At 38.0% G+C, this 26,924-nt stretch overlaps 1 non-coding gene across 1 annotated transcript; it reads left to right on the forward strand.

The window, feature by feature from the left end:
* The first annotated feature begins 10,892 nt into the window (after window positions 1-10,892).
* TRNAA-UGC (transfer RNA alanine (anticodon UGC)) lies at window positions 10,893-10,964 on the forward strand. The gene has a single exon. It is a non-coding gene; the product is annotated as a tRNA-Ala (tRNA).
* The last annotated feature ends 15,960 nt before the right edge of the window (window positions 10,965-26,924 follow it).

The following is a 26,924-nucleotide window of genomic DNA, read 5'->3' on the forward strand; positions in this document are numbered from 1 at the left end:
CTTTAAACAAGGGGAAATAGAAAAGTAGCAACGTGAAGGCAGAAGCACCAGGATGATCTAATTCTGTGTCTTTCAAATTCTGAACATCCTCTGAGTTTATTAGGAGTGCTCCCAAATAGTTAACTCTGGTCAGCGAGTCAGAAAACCCGGGTCCCAGACCATTAGCTGCGAGCCCCCATTTCCAGCGGCGTCTGTCTCAGCATTCGGTCCAGGCTGTGACGTGATGCTAATTAGCTTTTGCAGTTTGTAACATAGAACCACACCTGGTTCAAAGGCAATAAAGATTATTGCTCATTTTGGCTAATATCTTGGAGAAAATATAAAATATGATGTGATATTTTGAAGGTGTGTAGGCATTGTAAACAGGTTTGTAAATTTGTATAAATAACAGAAAAGTTACTTTTCTGTAGTTACAAGGCATATTTTCCTTGCCAGAATATGAATATTTTCTCTCTTTCTGAAGAAATGTCTCTAGACAGAATTATCAAATTTCTACTTTGAGGTTTATAATACTGGGATATTTTTTAGTTAAATACTAGTTAAGAGATTTGATGATATTTGAAAATATATTAAAATAAATTAATAGCTTGCTAGAAAAGAAAGCCAGTGTTCTTCTGTTGGTAAATCTGTCCAATTAGGTTGCTTCTTTGTGCATTTCAGATTGATGTGGTTTTGGAATGTAGGTGAGGTTCCGTGGGCTGAGATCTGGAGCCAATGACCGTGAAAGAATTCTTGAGACTTTGGTGCAAAATGGTGGTTTTATTAAAGCATGGGGACAAGACCCCCGGGCAGAAAGAGCTCCTGCCCCGGGAGTTGTGAGGGGTGGCTGGTTCTATACTATGGGTTTGGGGGATTTTCATATGTTAAAGAAGACTCCGAGGATACCAGAGGCCTGGCCATTGTCAGGTTAAGGTTGTTTTTCCCCCTAGCAAGGCATTAACATGAAGATAGTTGGGAACTTCCTGGAGGAACATTACACTCTGCTGGCTTCAAGTATCTATCAATCGGCTGCAGGTTATAAGGACATTTAATTGTATCTACATTTCCTTTTGGAAGCTAGGTTATTGATAGAAATGCTTTGTTCTTGTAGACTGCTAAGACATTTGTAAACTGAGGGAGACTCATATCTTGCAGGGTTGTGATCTCTGTGTTAACTTTTTGTTTTTCCTTTCCTTAGCTTTAGGGCACCCAGGAGCGCATGAGAAATGTCACATACATCCCATCTGGGGGGGGGGTTGTGGGGTGTCAGTTCTTGCCCTGTCCCCAGCCTGCCCTCTGTTCCCTCATCAAAATGATTATGAAATCACTTGTAAAATGTCTAAGTATTTTTATTACATCGAAACTCTTACCAATGCACACACTAGAGCTCTAGGGATGGAATAAGAGGCATAAGCTCTTAGAAGAAAATTATATTCTTTGATGTTTTAAGATTAAATATAGTCTTGTCATACTAGCTGAGAAATGACCTTTCACATGTTCTTTCTAGTAGCTTCCAGAGATATTTGATTCTTTAAAATTGAACAAAAGGAAGCATAAACATCCTATTGTACTCTCTCTAGTCTCAGCCTGAATTTCTTTGACTTCTTCTCAAACATGTTCTGCAAGCTATTCAAATTAACGAATTAAAGTCTGACATCCCGCACAATCAGAGCTAAAGGAGTCTTCATAGTTTCGATGGACATTTGACAATCTAGAAAAGTCTCATTTCTTTTTTTTTAATTTTTTTATTGTTATGTTAATCCCCATACATTACATCATTAGTTTTTGATGTAGTGTTCCATGATTCATTGTTTGTGCATAACACCCAGTGCTCCATGCAGAACGTGCCCTCCTCAATACCCATCACCAGGAAAAGTCTCATTTCTAACCTGATTCCCTTAAAGTTCACATTGAAAGGTCCCATTTTATTATTACTTTAAAATGTATCTCTGTGTGTGTGTGCATATCATAAAAGGAGTGTGTGTGTGTGTGTGTGTGTGTGTGTTTATGTGTGTGTGCATTTTGCCCTTTATAAACTCAGACCTGGCCACAGAGAATTTCCTTTACTAGCACTTTCTGTAACAAACTTAGCTTCATTCTTAAAATCCTGTCTACCCCCACCCCCCTATTTCTTCAGGAAGGTTTGCCCAGATCTCTAGTTTCTCTGTGGAGGTTTTCATATTTTTGCTGACACAGCAGCCCTCCATTCCACAGCGAAGCAGAGCGGTAATGAGAACTGGATGGAAAGCAGGAAACCTGCCTGCATTCTAGTCCTGGCTTTGTCGGAAATAGCCCTGTCTTTAGGCAAAGCATTTAACGTAGGGTCATACACCCAGATCATTGCATTAGCTATGAAGCTTATTTTGTTTAACTTCTCATTCAGACATGAATCAGCTTGTTCCTGTTTTTCTCATCTGCAACGTAACCGGAATAATTGTATTTATGGCACAGGGATGCTGCATGGCTGGAATGAGACACTGCATGCATAGCTCCTAGAAATGCCTGGCACCTAAAAAGTGTCCTCTAAACATTAACTACTGTGTTGGGATGAGATGGAGATTGGGGGATGCCTGGGTGCAGGTGACCACGCCTGGGCTGTGGATGTAGGTGGGATCGCCCAGGTAGAGAGTGTTGAATGAGGAGACTCCACACCTGCAGAGTCTGATACAGTACCAGAAGCCACATGTGGGTATTTCAATTTAAAATTAATAAAATAAGAACTTCAGTTCATCAGTCACACTGGCCATGTTTCAAATGTTCGATATTCCCATGGATTCAGTAGCTGCTGTAGCATGGACAGTGTAGATATAGAACGCTTTCAGACTTACAGACAGTCCTATGGGAAGCAGTTATATAGAACAAAACCCCAAGGAACATATTCCAATTAAGGAATCATGATAATAATAGCTAAATCAGTGATTATTTGCCTTGTCATGTACTGTGCTAAAAACCTTAATAAATTATCTCCACATTTTCCTCAAAAGCTCTACAAAATACTCATAATTGTTATTCAGATATTACATCAGAGGAAATCAGGAAGTATGGTTTAAAGGACGGCTCCAGGTGACTTGTCAAGGATAAGGATCAGGGAATGCCGTGACCCAAATCTAAGTTCGATTCCAAAAGAGCCGTTCTATTTTTTTTTTTAATTTTGTTTTTTTTTTAAAGATTTTTGTTTATTTATATTTATTTGACAGAGAGAGAGAAACAGCATGAGAGGGGATAGGGTCAGAGGGAGAAGCAGGCTCCCTGCTGAGCCGGGAACCCGATGTGGGACTCGATCCCAGGACTCCGGGATCATGACCTGAGCCGAAGGCAGTCGCTTAACCAACTGAGCCACCCAGGCGCCCCCAAAAGAGCCGTTCTAGATCAATCTTTCGTTCAGCCGCCATCAGCTCTACTACCACGTGGGGCCAATTCTGAGATTCCTGCAAGTGGCATCGTTCATATTGAGAATATGCTCATTTTAATGTGTAGGCTCACATTTCATTTTTGAAACTGCTATATCTCCTGCAGTCACAAAGACTGCTGATAATAACCAGATAAATATTTACAAAATATTTATGACTTTTCTAACTTCTAAGCCAAAAGACATAAAATGTTAAATAATTTACCCAATGGCACATTTTTTTCCAGTTTTTTCCCAGCTTTATTGATGTATGATGGACAAAATTTTATATATTTACAATAGGAAGTTTTGGTGTAGGTACACGTTGTGAAATGGTTGCCACAATCAAGCTCATTAGACATCCATCCACCCCACAGAGTTGCCTTCTTTTTTGATGGTGAGAACACTTAAGATCTACTCATTCAGCAAATTTTTAGTATACACTACATATTATTAACTATAATCACCATGCTGTACCTTAGATTTAGAACTTCTTCATCTTATAACTGGAAGTCTGTAGCCTTTGACCAATATCTCATTTTTTCCCTCACCCTCCAGGCCAAAGTAACTATTTACCATTATACTCTCTGCTTCTGTGAGTTCTATATTTTTAGATTCCACATATATGTAAGATTATACAGTATTTGTCCTTCTATGTCTGACTTATTTCACTTAGCATAATGTCCTCCCAATTCATCATTGCTATCACAAATGGTAGGATTTCCTTCTTTTATATGGCAGAATCATATTCCATTACATGGACCGCATTTCCTTTATGCATTCATCCATCCACAGACATTTAGGATGTCTCCATATCTTGGTTATTGTGAATAATCCAATGGTGCATGTTATTAGTGTCTGGCTTGGGACACTTTGGGTGAAGCACAGAAACCAGAACCAGTTCCTGGATCTTAAATCTGATGTGGGGGCACTGGGGTGGCCCAGTCGGTTAAGCCACTGCCTTCGGCTCAGGCCGTGATCTCAGGGTTCTGGGATTGATTCCCACAATCTTCCTGCTCAGTGGGGAGTCTGCTTCTCCCTCTCTTCCCCACTTGTGCTCTCTCTCTCTCTCTCAAATAACTAAATAAAAGCTTTAAATAAATAAATAAATAAATCTGGTGTCTTTCCCACTGGTGTGTCCCTGTGATGCATCAGTGTAAGGTGCACACTTAGTGTATCAACGAAGAATTTACCTTCTTCCACAGTCTGCTGTCAAACGTTTCCTGAGGACAATTGAAATGGGGTATAAATCACAGCTTTTCCTGTTTCTACCTGAAAAGGAAGCCTCAAGGCAGCAGCCTGCTGTCCCCAGCCTTTGTTTTTGCCGCATCGTTGTGTTTTGCATTATGCCAATAGTCAAAAATGTTTAACTGTTTTGCTTGCTGAGGTTTTGACAATGCTGTGGATCCATCATCAATCATGTTAGATGATGAAATTAACACAATCAAACCCTATTGTAGTCACTCGGAAGTAAAAAAATTGCTTTTTCAGGGATAATAATAGCTTTTTCCAAGACTCTGCTTTCTCCTCTCCTTCTACAACTTGTGGTTGGTGATTGGCAGGTGGCAATCTCTTTCACTTGACACGTGTCGGCATTTATGTTTTCTTCAGTGGCATTTTGATGATATGTGTGATTCATGTGATGCTAATAATACTTTTCACATTCATCTCATTTTTGCCGCTATATACTTACATAAGCAGAAAATTACTATATTTGTATAAAAACCGTTCTGCAGAATTATCTGTGAACTTAGAGAATTCCTGTTTCATTTGAGGCTGAAAATGTCATTGTCTGATTATTTCTGCCATCCCATCAACCTCACTCTGAGATGATATTTCAGGGTAAGAGGGAAAAATGATGTTCTCACAAAGCCAAAACCAAAACCCAAAACTGAGCATTTGTATCTCAATAAAACCATGACGCTAGCCCCATGTATCAGGGCTGTATCGTGCTATTTATTCTCATGGGAAAACATACGTCAAGAAAATTATTGTTGAAACTATTAGAATGATTTGTAACTTTCTTTCCTCTGCCGTGTATGTTCAATAAGTGCTTTTTGGTGGACTAACAAATGTCAGTTTTCATGCAGAAGTGCTTTTTCAGAGTTTGTATTTTAAGAAATGTAAATATATGAAAATTATAGAAAAATGTAATCTTAATGCTATGATACATTTTATGTTCATACATGTCCTGCAACTGAATATGAAATTTGAAATGGAATTTTAACTTTCCTTTGGGGTTTTACATTTTTTTAAAAGATTATTTATTTATTTGAGAGAGCAGAGAGGGCAGGGGCAGGGGAGGGGGAGGGTGGAGGAGCAGAGGGAGAGAGAGAAGCAGGCTCCCGGCTGAGCAGGGAGTCTGATGCAGAGCTGGATCCCAGGACCCTGGGATCATGACCTGAGCTGATGGCAGACGCTTAACTGACTGAGCCAACCAGGTGCCCCACATTTTTAAAAACAAAACAACTTTTCTAAGGCAACTCCATTTTGTGAAGTAGCGTTTTAAAATATACACATAAAATAAGATTGACATGGTAACTTAATTAGGAAATTTATATTTATGCTCCACCGTATGCCTACCCCTATTCAAGGCATTGTAAAAAAGAAACAAAATGGAAGCCTTGATCTCTGTATTCAAAGATTTTGCATTCGAACAATAAATATTTCAGAAGACAAAAGATGAAATATAAAATGTGCTATAAAATAATTTTTAAACTATCTAAATAGATAGCATTACTATTTTTAACATCTGTTAGTTTTGTTTGAGATGAACTTATGGAGAAATTGGTGCTTAATATGGACCTTGAAGAAATTGTAAGATTTGGATGAAGATCTACAAAATGTGACAAAATTCAGCTACCAATGCTGACTAGAGACAAAGAATTAGTTATTTAGAACATTTAATAACTAAAAATAATAAAATATTATAGCAGGCATATTGTAAGCAAAATTATGTTTGTAAGAGCTCTCTCATGTAAACAAGCAATGGAAAATTAATTTGATTTTGACTGTGTTTAATTCCAACTAAGGTAAGTTCATGTAATTCACAATGACAAAATGGCTACCACTAAAATAAACTGGGAAGAATTTATTTAGATTCTTCTGTTTTGCTTAGTCATAACATTTTTTCATTCATAAGATAATATGAACACAAATTACTTTTATGACATCCAATTTGCCTATATGAAAAGTATTCTTTGCCACACTTGAATCCTTTTGAGTTCTTGTTATATTAGGAGCTTTTGCCAATTTCCTTGTTAAGACTAGAAATACCGGGGGAGGAAAGATTTCAGTAGACTTATATGCTGATGTTCTTATACAATTGCATATTATAGCCGGGGCCACAGTGAAATAGGACTTGATGCAACTTCTTTGGACATCCTCACGTTGACTGACACCACGGGCAGAATTAGCTAACTTTACACAGATGAACGAAAATTAAAAACCAAGGGAGAACTTGTCAGAAAGGACATCACCATGTCTAATACTGGATGAATTATTAACAACAGCAAAGGGGTATAAGAGGAAAACTTCACTGATAATAAATGAAATCAATCCTAAAAAGAGCTTTGTGTTAAACGCTGAGCACTAGTAAGTGAATGTGTGTTTACTTTCTGAGAAGTTGTACGTGCTAAAAATATAAAAAGGCAGTTTCTGCTGAAATGAGAAGAAAAGGCGATCGGAGGGTGACTCCCCATTACTGCAACCCTGGGGAGGCTGCAAAAGCAAGCAGAGTTAATGGGTTCTGATAACTAACCCAAGAACTATGAGAAACCACTGCGGGAAGAAGGCTGAGTCATGGTGGAGGAGGGAGATTTGGCTCGCTGAGGCTGCCCAAAGTACCACAAACAAGGCGACTTAAACAGCGGTTTATTTTCTGGCTGTTCTGGAGACCAGAACTCCAAGATCAAGCTGTCTTCAGGGTTGGTACTTTCGGAGGTTCATAAGTTAGAATCTGCCAAGATTCTCTCCTGGCTTCTGGCAGCTTGTCGGCAATCCTTGACTGGTAAACTCATCACCCTACCTCCATATTCACATGGAATTCTCATGTGTGTGTCCGTGGCCAGGTTTCCCTTCTATAGGGACACTGGTCATACTGGATTAGGGCCCATCTGACTCCAGGGTAGCCTCATCTTAACTAATTATGTCAGTTTTCAAATAAGCTCAGATTTTGAGGTACTGAGGTTAGGACTTCACTATCTGAATGTTGGGGGTCATAATTTACCCCATAACAGAAGACTGGATCCAAAGGAGGTCAGATCCCATAATTGGGAGAATAGACTCAGGGAGAGACCCCCCCCCCCGCTGTGTCCTTTTCCATTTTCCACATCACCCTGAGCCCCTCTCGGCCCACAGCAGACATAGATAGGGAACACGTACCACAGCTCAGTGGCCAGCAGAGGTGGCAGGATTATATTCCTTTATGATTGTTGCTGTCACAAATTGCCACAAATTTCATGGCTTAAAACAGCATGAATTTATGATTTTATATTTGGAAGTTAATAGTCTTGATGCCATTATTTGGTATTTTATGTTTATAACTTTTTTTTCTGATTCTCTGAGCTGAATATGAAATTTGAAAAGGATTTTAAAGCTTTCCTTTAGAACTTTACAATTCCAAAATTAGAACCAAGAAATTTTACATATATACACATATAATAAGATTTATATGTTAAATTAATTTAAGAAAAAAAATTTTTTTTTAAAGATTTTATTTATTTGACAGTGAGAGACACAGCGAGAGAGGGAACACAAGCAGGGGGAGTGGGAGAGGGAGAAGCAGGCTTCCCGTGGAGCAGGGAGCCCGATGCGGGGCTCAATCCCAGCACCCTGGGATCATGACCTGAGCCGAAGGCAGACGCTTAACGACTGAGCCACCCAGGCGCCCCTAATTTAAGAAATTTTTATTTAAGTTTTATCATGTATACTGGCTATAAAATCTTATTATTTCATCAAATAACATTTACAAAACAAGTTAAATTGTTACTTTTCAGTACTTTTCACAGGGCAAACCTGTTGATGAGAAAGAGAAGATGTTTTGAAAGCTAATTTTCATATCACAAATGTCGCATGAGTATTTATGTGCAAAGCACTTATGAGAGGGAGAGAAGCCAGCAAAAGCCAGAGGGTAAAGGAGAGAGTGTGCACCTGGAGGCTCTCCTGCTTCTGTGCTTCCAACAAGAAACATGGCATGGCCAGTCTTTCCTGTGTGGTAGCAAGGAGCATGCTTGACTTAACTCAGTGTCTAGTTCAGGGTCTTGCAGCAGAACAATCTTGTGAAAACCACTCTTTCCAGGGTGAATTCTTCATGTGCATGGATTCCGGACAATTAAGTAAATATGTAACAAAACAAGCATAAATCTCTCTGAGACATAACTTTACAGAAATCATATTATATTTACGGACTGAAAGAAATATGGAGCCTTCATAATCTTGTTGGTTTTGCTCATTTTTTTCAAGCTTGAAAGTCTTTTCAGGACAAATGAAATTTTCTATGACTATCCTGAAGCATTAAAAGTAATTTATATTTAGGTTTATTCTACGTGCCTTCTCCTGGCACAGTCATAGGATAAACATTTGAGGCACTACTCTCTTCTCTGAGTCTTTAGCGTAGAGTATTTTACAGTAAAGTACGTGATAGGACAGAGGTCTGGTAAAGATGGAGTAATTTACACCTCAGTCACATCTAGTTTTACTAGCTGTGTTTTCACTGATGGATGAAGACCCAACAATATTAAGGTAGGAGATTTAAAGACTATAATGATAGTCTTGCTCAAGAGAATTACCTATATTTTGGACTTATTTTAATCAATATATGAATTATTCTGTACTTTCATATTTTTCATAAGGGATATCAGCATATACATCTGAAGTGAAATATCTAGGATTATAGAAAACTATATTCGGATAAAGTTGTTTCTAAAGCCATCATTATATTGGAACCAGAGCTAAAAAGAAAGGAGATACTTTTTTTCTTTTGGTAATTCTTTATGATTTTGGACTTTGTCCTCTATTAGTTTCATTGATATAGGTAAGTGTATCATATATCATTGAGTTGGTTCATAAATGAGTTTGTTGTTCTTACCTTCTGATCTTATATTGGCCAAGAATATCCAAATTTGCTAAGATAGAACAAGAGTGTGCTTTAAAGTTTGCATCGTCTTAGCAAAGAGAACCAGTGTCAGAGCCAGAATATGCTGTTAGTGATAACCCGGAAATTAGATTTTCTGTAAGGCTCCAATGAGCTCATCAAATATTTAAAGAGCCCTACGCTAATAATCCTATCAAGGGATATGCTGCATTCAGCATTATGGGTTGTGGTAATCAAGCAGATAAAACGAAAGAATAGCTCTTTCATTTACTTCTGGTATTCCTGTTTGTCCTCTCATTGAGGAAATGTTATTTATCAAATCACTATTTCATCTTTATCATTATAGCCAGTGAAAATCAAGTGCTGATAGCTCTCCACAGTTTGGACTCAGGTCCTCCAGGAACTTGCTCCACTCAGAGCGATGCTGCTTCCTCTGGCCACGGCAATGCCACGCAACTTGGGTGGGCTGTTAGATCCAGAACGCCATTTCCCCGTCCTGAGGGAAGTACTGTTATGACAACAAGTAAACTCCTTCTTCATCTTTTTCTTCTCAGTAACAAGACCCCCCATTCTGACCTTCACCCCAGGAAGGATATGAAGGTGGTTCAGTTTCTACCACCCCAAAATACGACGTTCTGGCACAAGGATTATTTGGAGATGAAGGCAACTCTTTTCCTGGAAGCAGACCCTAAATTCCCATTGTGATGCCCCCAGCCCACACTACCAGGAAGGAGATACCAACCCTCCACTGGAGGCAGCACTGCCCTGAGAAGATTCTACATCCTCAAACCTTTCTAGAGAGTCCTTATCTCCCACTGGTTTCCCCCATACCTTTACTTTCCCCAGTTTGCACCTCTAAAAACCTAAACCCTTCTTCCTTTGTCTTGTCACTTCCGCACTGATTGATTGTTGCAGTGTTCTAACCACGCCTTTGAGTTACTCATCACTGGGTTTCTCCCTGTTGTCTGTGGGGGTGGGGGTGGGAGGGATTTAATAAACTCTCTTTTTCTCTTGTTAATCCTTTTGTTGGTCTATTTTTCAAGGCCCAGGCACAGAACCCAGGGGAATAGAGGAGTTTTTTCCCTTCCCCTAGAAGGCATAGGGACATTGTGGAATATAATTAAAGTATTTTCTTGGGTGGATGAGTAGGAGACCACAGAAATAAGATGAATTTTGAAGGAAGGTGGTGCTTCATCGTATCTATAAATAAGGCTTGGGAAGCTAGCATGATGCTGAGCTATAAAGCAGCAGGACGATTCTATATTAATGGTGCAAAACGTCCCTGGAAGAATGCTTAAGAACGTTCTGTGACTGGAATTTGAAACCATAGGAATCCAGTGTTATTTCGTTCCCCAGATGAAGTCATCTGCCCATCTTTTTAAAAGGAATAACTGTGCCAACTCATCTCCATGTCAGGTCACTTTCAGACCTGGGGATGTAGCTCAGTGGTAGAGCATATGCTTTGCATGTATAAGGCCCCAGGTTCGATCCCTGGCATCTCCATTACTTTTTTCCCCCAACTGTACTAACCTGTTTTTTAGGCTCATTCGTTAAGTATCATAGCATCCTACAGTGGAAGGTACGTCATTGGCACTGCACATCAGTCTAAATTACAAGTGACATCTTACTCTACTAAATGAACTATACGAAAAGCTCATGTTGTGATAATATTTTCTTTCAGTATTAATAGCATCTTTTTATTAATCCAAAATAAAAACCTAGCCTTTCCAACAAATCTTTACTTCTCTACTTGATTCATTTACATTACTGCTAACATCCTATTTCTTTTAATAAAACCATACAAATGGTCAGGTGGAAACTTATCCGCCCTGCCATGGGCATGGCCCACTTGAAGAATGAAAACACAACACATATATTTATAACACTCCTTATTTTCAAAGTATTTTCACATGCGATCCCGCTTTAGTATTCACAGCAAAGTTATAGGATATAATGGTGCCAGGACTGCCTCACAGACTTCACAAAGTAAAGAGACGTCTTTGTTGCGTCCCCCTTCTTCTGCATTATGAGTCTATTTGAGTATTTGGTTGTGTACTTTCCCCCTGACATCTAAGCTGTATCTCCCGCCCTCACCGGAACAGAGTTAAGGTAACTCTCATGCTGCCGATCAGCCTCCCTTCCTAGATGACACATGATGATGTTTGATGTGAGTCAAGGTACCGTTCTCCCTCTGTGCTGAGTACCTCCCCAGCAGTGGTGCTGCTTGCCTTTACTTGTTTGCATTATGAGTAAAACCTAGAGATCCCATGTTCAACACTTAATTTGCTAGGATAAATCTAAGACCTTCAGATCAAAGACATTTTTAATTATGGAATACAAGGTTGTACATGGATTCATATTTCAGAGGAATATTAAAAAACTCCCTTAACTTATTCACCATCTTTGAGAAGCTATTAAACTTGAGAAGAGAGCAAAACAGTTTCTCTAATTACAAACATATATTACACATTTTATTGCTTCATTTGAAATAGTATCTCTTCTCATGGGCTCTCAAGGTCAATGTCCCCTTTCTTGGTGCACGAAGATGCTTGGGAAGAGGAAGAGAAAGGTGACAGGCACCAGCTCGGCCCCTGTCACCACCTGCCCAAAGCTGTGTGACAATGCCCATATTTTCTTGACAGCCTAAAGGACACCCTTCTTTTTCTTAAAGCATGACTCAACTGTCAAGTTCTTGAACTGAAGTCAAATACCATTTCATTTTTTATATTCTGGAAAACGAGAGGACTGTCAGAGAAGCAAAACCAGATACTGTAAAACGAATAAGTTAGTAGTTGTTTTCTATGCCAGAAAGGACCAAAAAGAGAAAAAAGCAAGTCATATGACAGCTAGTGGTACCTTTAGGAATGATGATGGCAACAACAGGAGCTCCTTCGTTCTTTACCACAACCTTAGGAGGTAGGTGCTATCTTCACCCCATTTTAAAATTGAGGAAACTGATGACCTAGGGTTCTGCATAAAGGCTTCAGGTCATGGGTCCAGCCGAGCAGTGTGGCCACTACACAGACCTGAGAATCAGTCTGGCCCCGACACTACAGAGCCATGTAATGTCGAGAAATGAGTCTGCCTGTATGGGTCCCGTAGATTGCACACAGGTGGTAGGAGGCTGGAGCCGAAACAGCCTGGGCTTTGGTGCTGGTTTGACTTCACACTCAGCATTCTGGCGAGACTAGATGTCTGGGTGGGCTTTGCAGCCCCAGTGACCTACAGGAGTTTTAGAAAACAGACATAATAATATTTAGCTCAGAGGCATTTGGGGGAATTTGAAAAGTTGACATATTTTATGCACTTTAGTTCCTGATACTTACTTAGTTCCTGATACACTAACCCTCAATAAATGGTTCCTATTTTTTCCTCTACCAGATAATAGAAAGATGACAGTCAAGGAGTCTTTTTTTTTTTTTTTTTTAAAGATTTTTATTTATTTATTTAACAGAGATAGAGAGCACAAGTAGGCAGAGCGACAGACAGAAGGAGAGGGAGAAGCAGGCTCTCCGCCGAGCAGGGAGCCCGATGCGGGGCTCGATCCCAGGACGCCGGGATCATGACCCGAGCTGAAGGCAGCCACTTAACCGACTGAGCCACTCAGGCGCCCCGACAGTCAAGGAGTCTTATCATTCCAAAACATGGATTTCAAGACAAGCCCATCATTTGGAGAGTTAAGGAATATAACTAATGAAAAAAATATGTAAGTACATGGAAATAAAAATAATTTTAAAGTTATTGTGCAATATTTTAATGAAAGTGAATGGTAGAATTACTCAAATTAGTTTCAGAGGATGGTAAACATGCTTTGAGCTCGAAGAAGGGAGAGAACTCATAAACTGGTAGGGTTTGGGAATTTTCAAGGACTCGGGAAACAGGGCAGGTACCAAAGGCTGCACAGTCTTTTAAAGAGGCAAAAAAGTGGGGCGCCTGGGCGGCTCAGTCGGTTAAGTGTCTGACTCTTGATTTCAACTCTGTTCATGGTCTCAGGGTCGTGGGATCTCACCTCATGTTGGGCTCCCAACTCAGCACAGAGTCTGCTTGAGATTCTCTCTCCCTCTGCCTCCCCCGTACCCCCCTCCATTCGTGCATGGTCTTTCTCTCTCTAAATAAATAAGTAAATAAAATCTTTAAAAAAAAAGGCAAAAACGTGCTCACCATCCACCATGTGGCGACATGCACAGAGGCGGCCAGACCGCACAAGACTTAGGAGATGAATGTATCCGCGGTTGATAGGAACCGAACGGGACCAATAATGCAGAGTCAGGGAGTGGGAGATAAAGCAGGAATGGAGACTTGCAATCAAAGTTGGGGTGGCTGTAGAAGTCTGGGGAATTTGCTCTTGATGCTGGTGATAAAGGGAATTACCTGCCGAAGGTTAGATCTCATTGCTTCTTGCATTTTTTCATTTCCTCTTCACTTCTTGATTCCTGTAAAACTCAGTTCAGAATCACTCTCTTCCCCAAGGTTCCTTAGGCCTGCCAGCCACTGTCAGGAGGTCCTCCACTAACTGCTCCATGTCACATGCTTCCTTTTATCATGAAACTCATCATGCTTGACTGTAACTTTTGGACTATTTGCCTCCTCTCGTGACTGAGAGCTCCTCAAGAATGGAGATCATCTCTTACTCATATTTGTGTTTTTTATAATAAACTTTACATTACAGCAGTTGTAGATTTACAGAAAAGTTGAGAAGATAGTACAGAGTCTCCATGTTTCTCCGCACAGAGTATTCCTTATTGACATCATTTATCAGTATGGTACCTTTGTTAAAATGAATGAAGCACTATCAATACATAATTAACTAAGGTCCATAATTTATTCAGGTTTTCTTAGATTTTATCTAATGTCCTATTTCTGTTCCACAATCCTATTCAGAATGCAGCATTATGTTTAGTTGTGTGTCTTCTTAGTTCTTTCTCCAGTGTGACTGTTTTTCAGACTTTCCTTGTTTTTGATGACCTTGACAGTTTTGGGTCAGATACATAGCAGTACTGGTCAGGTAAATTGGAGGGTGCCCCTTATTGGAATTAGTCTGATGTTTATCTCATAAGTAGATTGCTATTATGGGTTTTAGGAAAGAAAAGCATGCAGGTAAAATGCTATTTTCATGACATCATATCAAGGCTATATGTCAAATACCTTATCATTGTTAATATTGACTTGATCACCTGGCTGAGATTTTTCAGGTTTATCTACTGTAGAGTCCCCTGCCCTTTCTATACTGTACTGTATTCTTTGGAAAGAAATCACTACGTGTAGCCCACACTTAATGAGTAGAAAGTTAGACTCCCCTTTCTGTAGGGTGGAGAACCTATACATTATTCTGAATTATTTGGTACAGGAATTCTCTACCATTTATTAATTTATGCAATCATTTAGTTATCAATAAATACTCATGGTTATTTATTTTATACTTTGAGTTATAATCCAATGCAATTTTTTGGTCAAATGGCTCCTGTTTTAGCTATTGGGAGCTCTCTCAGTTGGCCCCTGCATCCCTCTGATACCCCCATGAGTGTGCACTTGTGTGTGCTCAGCGTTTTCCTACTTTCTGACACCACAAGCTATTGTGGGCTCATCTTGCATATTTTCTGTCTCAGTCCTGGAATCAGCCATTTCTCCGAAGAGCTCTGGGTTTTTGTTTGTTTGTTTGTTTGTTTTTTTGCTTTTGTTTTATTTTTGTTTTTGAGAATGGTATTAGAAGCCAAGATTCAGGAGCTGGGGGTGTTGATTACTCCTGGGGTTTCAGTTTTTTGAGACCATCTCACCTGCCTAAGCAAGAAAATATATGCGTATGTATACTAACACATGAATATCTACAAATATTTCTAGGTGTAACCATCTGTATCATATTGAGTGAAACTTGAGTTCCTACTGATGGCTCCACCTATAATGCGTTACCATGTGGATGATTCTAGCCTCTTCACCTTGCTTATCTGTAAAGTCCTACCCTAACACTGAGAAATCTACCTACTTACATGTTCAATAGCAGTATAAGGTACCAGAATCGTGAGAGCAGGATCAGAATTGTTAACCTGTGTACCACACTGAAAAACAACTGTTATCAACTAGAAGGCAGTATTTACATGCAGTTCATTTTGCTTTTGGTTGTACAGATTCCACTCATTTCCAAAGTTACTTAGATGAGCACCTTCCCCCAGCCCTCTGCGTGAGGTTGTTTCAAACATTTAAACAGATACAATCTCTTGTCACAGCATCAAGTTCCTTCCTGGGATGACCTAACTTCCTAAGGATTTTCTAATTTGCATACTTTATGTCATGAAGTTCTATAGGTTCGGACAGATGAATTACATCATGTATCCACCATCACAGTATCGTACAGACTAGTATAAATTCCCTAAATCTGGGACACCTGGGTGGCTCAGTCAGTTAAGTGTCTGCCTTCGGCTCAGGTCCTGATCTCAGGGTCCTGGGATCGAGTCCCACATCGGGCTCCTTGCTCAGCTGGGAGCCTGCTTCTCACTCTGTCTGTTGCTCCCACTGCTTGTGCTCTCTCTCTCTGACAAATAAATAAATAAAATCTTAAAAAAAGTCCCTAAATCTCCTGTGCTTCACCTATTCATCCTCCCCATCTCCCCACAAAGCCCTGGAAACCACTGATCTTTTTATTGTCTCTATAATTTTGCCTTTTCTAGGATATGATATAATTGGAACAATATGGTATCAGTCTTTTTCAGACTGTCCCTATTTAATATCTTTATATACACATAAGATTCCTCCATGTTTTCCATGGCTTCATCGCATATGAATAATTGAAATGAGTGACAAATATAGTATATTTATGGATAGATGGAGTATATTTTCATCTACAGTGGTTATCATGAAACATGAGGCACCAGGAGGTGCTTAAGATTTTATTATTATTATTTTTAGTTGTTTGATTTGCTTTGATTTTTGTTAGAACATGGTACTGCAGATGTTATCTGCATCATAACAGATGCATAGTACTGGAGTCCCTGAGCATCTGTGATTTATGGGCATGGGTTAGCGAGTCTCCCAATCTCCCAGAAAAACATGCAGAATACATGTGTACACATACAGACGTGAATGGGAGCTATGTCTTTATTTATTTTAAAGTTATTTCCTCTAATATCCATATTTATGTTGAAATCACACTCAAGCTGTATTTGCTAGTTGTGATAACAACTTAAATGTCTTATACCATCAAAAATCTATTGTTGAGTTAAGAACTGCTAGTACTGTAGAAGAAATAGCAGCTGTTTGTGGTGATTTTGATCTCTTGTTGTTTTAACTTTGATAGCAAAAAACTTGAATATATTCCATAAATGCTGAAATATACTTGAGATAAGTGATCTTGAATAATGATGTGGAGAAGTCACCAATAAACACCTTCAGTAAATTGCAAATTATTGCATATTACAATGTCTAGAAATGTAAGCTTCAGAGAGAGTGGCAATTCTCCAGGAAATTGGATCCTTGGAAGGGTGATCCAGCCGAGTCCAAACTTTGATCTCTGCACTGTGGATGGAGTGCAGTATAGCAATGATAGACGAGGAAGTGGGTCAGATTGCCACTCTGAGAATAGGATTTTTCCACTAACTTCATGGTGGATGAAAAAAGTATTCTGTGCCAACCTGCCTGTCCTAACCTCCATTTAATTCCTCTTCTTTTATAGAAACACAAAAATTTGTTCCCTAATGAACAATATATCTCTCTACCAGTAAGTCCAAGGGTCATACATGCTGATGCTCAGATTCAGGGCTGTGTGCAGAGGAGGCTGTTGGACACACGCAAGGGCTGGGTCATACCCAGGGCTCTGCACGCTTCCTGGAGCTCCCCGACCACCACCAATGCAATTACGGGTTCCTCCATGGGCTCTCATTTTGCAGCCCCTCCTGGGCATGGTGCCTCCCAAACTTGCCTGCTCTTCTAGTCCTTGTATAAAACTCCCTTATTCCGTAATTTGCAGTGACTTTTCTTCCTGACCACATTTAGACTGATGTCCAGAGATAAACATCTTTCTTCAAAAGAGTTGAGGATTTATTTACACATTTGTAGATTGTTACATTTGTATATGTATTTACCTAAAAGCAGAAAAAAGCAAAACTGTGGTTACATATTGATGGGTTGTTTTTCATAGAATTTGCATGCTTCGGTGAAAACAACTTTAAAATGCCATAGATTTAACTATGTTTTCTATTACTGTAAACACTTTACATGTAAAGAAAAATTAAAGAAGCACAATTAAATATTCTTACCTGATGCAAAGTAAACACCAAAGAAGGTTGTGTTTGTGGTCATTACAAAGTACATAAAGCCACATAAGGTATAAAAATATATATTTCTAATAGGTCACAACTTGTAGCCAATTGAATACATGTATTGCAACTGCTTGCAACGTAGAAAGTTTAACCAATCATTTCTCACTTTCATTCAGACATGGGTCTGGAACAAAGTTACTAACCATGATTAATACTGATTTTGTCTTGAAATTTCCTTCATCTACACAACCAATGCTCAAAATCAAGATTTCAAAATACGTGTTTTTATTGCTCAATTTGCATATTCAAGAAACAGTAGTTGAGGTTGTTACGTGGATTTCTACTTAGTAAATCTTGTGAGCCAAGGCACAAATGGAAAATAGCAGTCCCATCTATCGAGAAATAGATTTAATTTTCAGCTATCAAAGTTGCAATGCAGTCCGTAATGCGGGGCTTGTACTGAACATGCCCTTCAAGTGTTATTTTGCTATTTTATGGTTTCTGTCATTTCTGAGACTGCCATGCATAATGATGTCAAGTAGAATTCCTCATTCTTGCTATTGTCACTCACAGCCCACTTGATAAACAGCACTGGACAGGATGGAAGGTGAAAAAAATGCTTTTTCCAAAATTAATGGGATACTTATGCATTATTATCTATTGATCACAGAAATGCACTTTTCCTTTACACGTGTGTCAAGCTGGGAAAGAGCGGCCACATTTCAATGGAAAGTTCTTTTGTACTACTTCACCTTCGTATGACACCTCTCTAGGGGTGGCCCTCAACACAGATGGAGTAAAATACACTAAACTTTGTGATGTCCCTCTGGTTAAAGATCACATTACTGCCTCATCCAGGGATAATATTCTGGACCATGCAACTCAGAGTGCAGTGAATATAGAAATGTCCGACTGGATGGCCTGGGTGGTTCAGTCAGTTAAGCGTTTGCCTTTGGCTCAGGTCATGATCCCAGGGTTCTAGGATCGAGCCCTGCATTGGGCTCCCTGCTCAGCGGGGAGCCTGTTTCTCCCTCTCCAACTCCCCCTGCTTGTGCTCTCTCTTTCTGTCAAATAAATAAATAAAATCTTAAAAAAAAATGTCCAACTATAAGATTCCATTAAGCAGGATATTATTAAGTCCAAAAGATTCTCTGGTTCTCTATGATGCAAGAATTAAATAGAAGTATTTGAAGTGGACCTTCTCTATTAATAATACATGTTTAAACTTGCTTCTGTGTGGTATCAATTTTAAGTCTCTTGAGACAACAGTTCTATTATAATGGTGTTTCTAATTGCTCTAAATCTTCTTTAGGGATATCCAGTTAGCATTCCAAAATTACAGATTCTTCTATTTACTAGTATTGAAACTAGGATCTAACTTTTTTAACGTAATATTTGCATTTTTGAGCAGTTTAGTTTTTAAGATTTATATTAGAAACAAATTGATCCTTCAGTAGTGATGACAGATCTTTAAGTAAACTGTTATGTGGGAAAATTAAATACAAATATATGCCTTCTGCATATATTATTGCCAATTCCCAGAGCAAATAAGAAGGCTGAGACAACTTTATATCTCTCACTTAAGTAAATAGATTTACATGATTGAGATAATCATTGTTTCCCCTCCCTCGAAATAAAAATAACAGGCAGCAAACTACTTAAAATCCAAAGGCAATAGAATATTTTCCTTTTTATTTTGTTTATTTTGTTTTTTTAGATATTTATTTTTTTATTTGCGAGAGAGCCCGCACCAAGGAGTGGGTAGGGGAGGGGCAGAGGGAGCAAGAGGGAGAATCCTCAAGCTGACTCTAGGCTAAGTGTGGAGCCTGACACAGGGCTCCATCTCAAGACCCTGAGATCATGACCTGAGCTGAAACCAAGAGTCGGGCCCTCAACTGACTGAGCCACTGAGACACCCCAAATATTTCTCTTTTTAAATTCTTACTTATGAAGTGGAGCAAAAAGTAATGGGTCCAGGGTAATATGAATAACAAGTACAGAGAATAGCAAAACTCTTAGTGTCCTCAGGCATTTTGCCGAGAAGTAAGTATCAATGATTATCATGAATCTAAGAGAAAATTCAACCCATATATGGGCATGTTCTTTTAAATTCATCAATCATGCCATTGCTATTCATTTTATACTCTTGAAATGTTTTAAAAAAATATTGCCTTATTAGTGAGGGTAATAACCGCTAACACTGAAGCATCACTAATAATTTTTTCATTAGATGTCTTCCATACACCTATGAACTCAAATGGAGAAAACAAAGCAATTAAATTGTCACCGATTTTTAATGGATTACCAATGCACTTGCTTTCTTTGGAGTTGAGTGGGTTGTGATGGGTATCACCTATATCCTAATTTCTCAGAAGTATTATTTATGTGCACAGAAATCTGTAAGAAAAATGACTAACTTTTGAAAAAGTAATTTTAGTTATAGTTACAATATTTTACATTACAATTTTATAAATCAAATCTTGCGTACTGATATGCAGGCACGGAGGCACAGATGTTAAAGCATTGCTGTAGGTGGTACCTCTCTTCTGAGGCTTCATATCTTAATAATGCTTCAGGGTCTAGGACAGATCTCACTCTTTCTATGACAATGATAATCGGTAAATTTATTGAGCAATATAATATAGTGTTCAAGTGCATGATCTCTAGAGCCAGAATCTCAACTCCTCCATTAATTGATGTGACCTTAAGCTACTTATTTTTTGTGTATCTCCATTTTCTTGATTATAAAAAGGGGGGATGATAGTCTGGATATAGAGCTGTTGTGAGGACTCAGTGAGTTAATACATGTAAACCATTTTGAAGAGTGACACGTAGTGTTTTAGAATTGCCAATTACTGCCCTCTCATTTGACTTTCTTAAAACCCTATTCGTTAGTAATTCTACCTTCTCATTTTTTGAGTTAAAAATCTGAAATTAACCCATTTTAATTAACTTGCCCAAGGTCACGTACCTTGAAAGAATTGTAGCCTGGATTATAACCTAGATTATATGACCAAAGTCCATGGGTTTTATTTCTATGCTATAATTTCTTCAATCCATATGCATCTTTCCTGATATCTCCATCTTTTTATTATCTTTGGATTTCATCGGATAAAGTTATGGCACAGTTCTGAATTTACCTATGTACTGCTTTATAGATACTCTTCTCTGTATGTTTTATTTTATTTACCCAGATAGGTTAGAATCTCATCAAAGGAATGGGCTGTGCCTTAACACAGCTCTTCCAGAGTCTGTACTATTGTGCTGAAGGAGTAGTATTTGCTTAATACACAAGATTTTATCGGAACAATGCCGGAAAGATATGGTTTAAAATATGCAAATTTAATTACAAATTTCTGTAGACGTTTTCTGAAATGTTGGCAAATGTATTCAGCACAATTGTTTTTTCTCTGTCAGCCAGCATTGTACCCATCCTGAAAGTTTTTGATCCATAGATTAAAGGTTGACTAGAAGATACTTGCACAGCTGTAACAAGAGGGAAAAGTACATTACTCCGAAAGAAAGAAAAGGATGTCGATGATTCCACCTGGCCAAAAGGCATGTGCAATAATTTAGCTGCACAGCACAAACGGCATTCAAAATCTGTGTTCTCTTTAGTTGCCAAGTCTAAGCTTGCCGCATAAAATTAGAGTTACTTGGAGTGATTCTGAATTATAAAATGGTAGTCTGCAGAGAACATCTGTGCTCTGACCTCTAGTATAATAAATGTGGGATATATTTATTCAGGGTAATCCAGAATAAAATATGTTTTCTTGAATTAGCAAGCTATTGACTGCACATAAAGGGACAGAGAGCTGAATACCTTGTCTCGGGCAGCTGGATACTTATTATATCATGTTTTGCATTATAGTGGCAATAAATCAAAGACTGTAGTGAGACTAAGAGTCAGGTGTAAAAGCCTTAGTAGTGGTAACCTATAACTTAATCTGTTTCCTGAGCTTTGGGTAGGTATCTATGTTCAGCAGCAGTTATAAAGGACTGTAATGAGTACCAGGTTATACTTATAGTAAGAGAAAATAAAAAATGTAACTTGAATATAGATATTCCTAACAGCATGTTCTAAATCTTCCTTATGAGAAACATTTAATAAGGCCATGAAGAAATGTAATTGAGATAAAATATGATCATTAAAGCACATGGCTGTGCTGTATTAATTTATGTACATATATTAAACATGATCTGTTTCCCAAAGCTTCCTTTGGAAGATAAATTAGATGCTAAAGTTTTAAGCAAACAATGACATTTATGTTTCAGCTTGAAAATAAAGGACATTTTTAAAAGGTCCGATCTGAATTATAGTAGGTGTTCACTTGCTATGTAAAGCTCTTAATTGATAAAGCACTTTTTCTCCATCAACAAGAAAGTTCAGTGTTATAGAAATAAGAATATTTCTAATGCTGGACTACCTCTTACAAAAGAAACAGTAAATCTCACTAAACAAAATTTAAAAACACAAAATTCATCCATTAGTACTATTTTATCAACTAGTAAAATGTCTAAAATGGACTCTAATAGCCAAACATGATCCACAGGGACACACACTCAACTCTTATTTAAATTTCAGCACTTCTCCTTGAAACAATGATCATTTATTACATAATCACCTTCTAATGGCACATTATTCCATGGCATAGCCACAGCAGACATATTGTGTTACACTTTTCTTCTCACAATTTTAAGGATACTTATTTAAAATAATTTAGTGACTAGAACAAGTTTGAATTTAAAAATTTAAATAAATATGAATTGTGAGAAACAGACTCTTAACTATAGAGAACAAACTCATGGTTACCAGAGGGGGGTAGGGGGATGGGTGAAATAGATGAAGGGAATTAAGAGCACACTTATCATGATGAGCACTAATGTATAGAATTATTGAAACTAATATAACACTGCATGTTAACTACACTTGAATTAAAATTAAAAACCTAATAAAAAATAAAAAATATGAATTGCAATGTCATTGAAAATTACTCATGCATTTATTGGTGTCTGGAATATTTTGAAAAGGAGTTAAGGTGGCATATGACAAAGGTGATTTAGTAAAATAGAAATGTTATATGGAGCAACAATAAATAAGAGGGAAGCTTTGCAAAAATTCTGAGTTTTGAAAGGGGTAGATTAATATGGTATTTGGTTAACAGGTTAGAAAAACACCCAACTCAATGCTAGCCTCTTTTAAATGAAATGTTTCACATCAAATTCACATCACATATGAACTCTACTATCCTCACCTAGCATGCAATAATTGGTTTTTATGTTCTTCACACATAGATTATCCAGTCTTTCCTACTCAAATGTGCACTGTGCATCACTGCCCTTCCCTTGCAACGTGATGAAAATGACCTTCCCCTCGCAGCATGGAATCTCTACCACGGCCTGCTTAGTTTCTGAACCTACCCAGTTGGCCAATTTCTCACCATCTTCTATATCCTTAATCCTTTCTTAAAGGTCCCTCCATATCCCACCTTAACTGAAACCTCTCTTTCCCCATAGATAACAAATTCCCTCCACCTCTCTAAAATCTCATTATTGTACCTCCCATATTCCTAAGGATCACTGTCCTTTCCTGTTTACACTTTTGATTCCATGTAATTATTCTTCCACCTTGTAAAAAGGTGTAGTGATCCTTACCACTGGGTATGAATTACTTTTCTGTTGCTACCATAACTGATTGCCACAAGTTTATCAGCTTAAAACAACACCCACTTATTATTTCATAACTCTGTGGGGCAGGAGTATCAGCAGTCTGGTGATCTCAACTGGGTACTCCACCGAACATTTCATAAAGCCAAACTCAGGCGTCTATCAGTCTGTGTCGGCAGGGTCTGGGGGAGAATCTGTTTCCATCATAATTCAGCCCATTGGTAGAATCCAGTTCTTTGCTGACATAGTTATAAGGTCCTCATTTACTTGCTGGCTATCAGCTGGGATCAACCTCAGATCTTAGAGGCTGCTTACATTCCTTGACATATAGTCCCCTTGCTCATCAAAGCCAGCAATAGTATGCCAACTCTCCCTTGAACTTTGACTCTCTCAGACTCTGCCTTCTGTTTTTAAGAGCTCATGTGTTTACTTGGGCCCACCTGGAAAATCCTTAAATTCTTCTGATTAATAACCCTAACCACATATGCACAGTTCCTTTTGCCATGTAAGGTAAAATATTCATAATTTCAGGGATGAAGTGTGGAAATTGCCATACACCTGGACTATTTTCATCTATTAACTTTTTCATCATTTTATTTCATTAATTAAAGATTTTGGTACACATTTCACACTCAACTTTATCATCCCTAGTCTAGGTGATTTCAAGCTCCAGGATAATGTCATAGCCACAGTCTTTTGACTTCCTCATCTCCACTAAGCTTCTCAGTCTGTAGGTGTTCCATAATAAGTTCCGCACTCATCAATTCTTGTAAAATAATGCTTAGGGTTCTTCTCTGGCCTTAAAATTTTACATTTCACGTCTCTCACTCTCCTACATCTGCCTAAAAGCCTTGCAAACTCCACTGCCTTGAACCTTCTGCTTTCAGCTGAAATCATTCTCTTTCATGTTGGAGGTTTCCTTATGTCAATTATTCTTCTACCCATACTATAACCCTTTTGTTCATTGTTCTTCAATATACTCTTTGCTCTGAGACTAAAACCTACTTGAATCCAGTTTGATGCCTTCTTCATGACTGTACTCAGGTTTCTCAGTTTTATTTAAAAAGTATATATGCAATACAGGTTGATGCCAGTAATGAGCAAGAAAGAACACCAGACTTCAGCTGGGTCCTCAGTATCACCAATCCTCCTACATCTCCTAGTGAACTTTCTCTTCTGTTCTCCAGTGTGATGATTTAAATGTTCTCTCTTATCTTCAAATCTCCAACTCCACAACTGTCTCACCTGAGAAAATTGTAGACAAATATCTCACATACATAGATGCAAAAATCCTCAGCAAAATATTAGCAAAACAAATTCAACAATGTATCAAAACAGATACATGTGACAACCAAGTGGGATTTATCCCCAGGTTCAATATTCAAAAGTCAATTAATATAATCCATCAACAGCCTAAAAAAATTGCATGATCATATCAATAGATGCAGAAAAAGCATTTGACAAAATCCAACAGCCATTCATAATAAAAACTCTCAGTAAACTAGGAACAGAGGGAAACTTCCTCAACTTGATAAAGAATATCTACAAAACACCAGCAGCTAACATCATACTTAATGGTGAGAAACTCACATCTTCTCCACTAAGATAAAGAATGAGGCAAGGATATCCCTTCCTCATCACTCCTTACTAACATTGTATTGGAAGTAATGCCTCAAGGAACAAGACAAGAAAAGGAAGTGAAATGTGTACAGACTGGGAAAGGAGAAATAAAACTTTGTTTGCAGATGACATGACAGTTTATGTAGGAAGTCTGAAAGAATCAACAAAAAAACTTCTGGAATGCGTTAATGATTATAGGAAGGTTTCAGGATACAAGGTTATTAGACAATAGTTAATTATTTTCCTATATACTAACAATGAACAAGTGGAATTTGAAATTAAAAACACAATACCATTTATATTAGCACCTCCAAATATGAAACATTTAATTATAAATGTAACAAAATATGCATATGATCTATATGAAGAAAAGCATAAACTAGAATGAATAAAATGGAAAAAGAATTAAATTAATGGAGATATATCTTATGTTCATGGACAAGAAACCCAACAATATCAAGATGTCAGGTCTTCACAACTTAATCTGTAGATTCAATGCAATCCCAATCAAAATTCCAATGAATTATTTTGTGGATGTTGGTAAACTGATTTATATGGGGAAGCAAAAGACCCAGAGTAGCTAACATGATACTGAAGGAGAGCAAAGTTGAATGGATAAATAAACTCTGGTACATCCAGACAATGGAATAATACTTATTGCTAAAAAGAAATGAGTTACCAAACCATGAAAAGACATGGAGAACCTGAAATGCATATTATGAAGTGAAAGAAGCCAATCTGAAAAGGCTATATATTGTGATTCCAACTATATGACAATCTGGAAAAGGCAAAACTATGGTTATAGTAAGAAGATTAGTGGTTTCCAGAGATTGACTAGTAGGAATGGGGAGAAGATAAATAGGTGGAGCACAGAAGAATTTTAAGACAGTGAACATACTCTGTATGTTACTATAATGGTGGGTACCTGTCTTTTTCTGTTTGTGCCAAGAGTGAACCCTAAGGGAAGCTATGTGGACTTGGGCTGATTATGATGTGTCAATGTAGGTTCATCAATTGCAACAAATGTACCACTTTGGTAAGGGATGTTGGAATGGGGGATGTTGTGCATTTTTGTGGGGATAAGGGGTATGGGGGAATCTCCATACCTTCCTCTTAATTTTGCTGTGGAGCTAAAGCTTCTGTAAAAAATTAGATTTTTATTAAAAATATGATTATTTAAGAGGAACAGAATGTCTAGTCCCACCCGTAGACAGGACTATAATCACAAGTGATACTCAAAGTTTTGTTTTGTTTTGTTGGCTTGCTTTACTGATATTAATTTAAAAATATAGAAAGTCTACATGAATTTAAAATTAAACCATACATACAAAATGAAAAGTAAGTTTAGAAGATTATGGTATAAAAATCAAATGGGATAAGGGGAAAAAAATCTTGACCAAGGTATCAGAAAATATAAAACCAAAAAACAAAACACAAAACCTCTCTTGAGAGGTAATTAAAGACCTTCAGCTCAGGGTGGTCATGGTTATCCAGCAAATCTCTTGCTCATTTATTTTCCAGGTCCTGGGCTGATGGGATAAATAATTTTCATACCTGGATAATAGTAGCTGGAAACAACAGCATGATAGGGGATTTGGAATTGCCTGCATGCTTACATAATCCTGTCTTCTTGAGCTGCAACTGCATCATTGAATAAGGAGGAGTACACATCTGCATATCTTTCACCAATGTAGAGTAAGAGAATAACGACTTATTAGTTAAATATTTCCATCTCATCCCTCCTTTTCTAAAATGTTTGAGGAATGAGCATGTGTTTCAGAATTCTCACTTTAGAACTGTTCACTCACAGGGTTTTAGTTATAATTATATTTGGATCCATCTGGCATCGCAGAAGTAAAAGATCTCTTCAGTCGAAAGAGAAAACACATTGATCATATGTTTTTATCATGCTGGAAAGCTGAATGTT

The sequence above is a fragment of the Halichoerus grypus genome, chromosome 13 (assembly GCF_964656455.1).
Source record: "Halichoerus grypus chromosome 13, mHalGry1.hap1.1, whole genome shotgun sequence".
In the NCBI taxonomy this organism is placed as follows: domain Eukaryota; kingdom Metazoa; phylum Chordata; class Mammalia; order Carnivora; family Phocidae; genus Halichoerus; species Halichoerus grypus.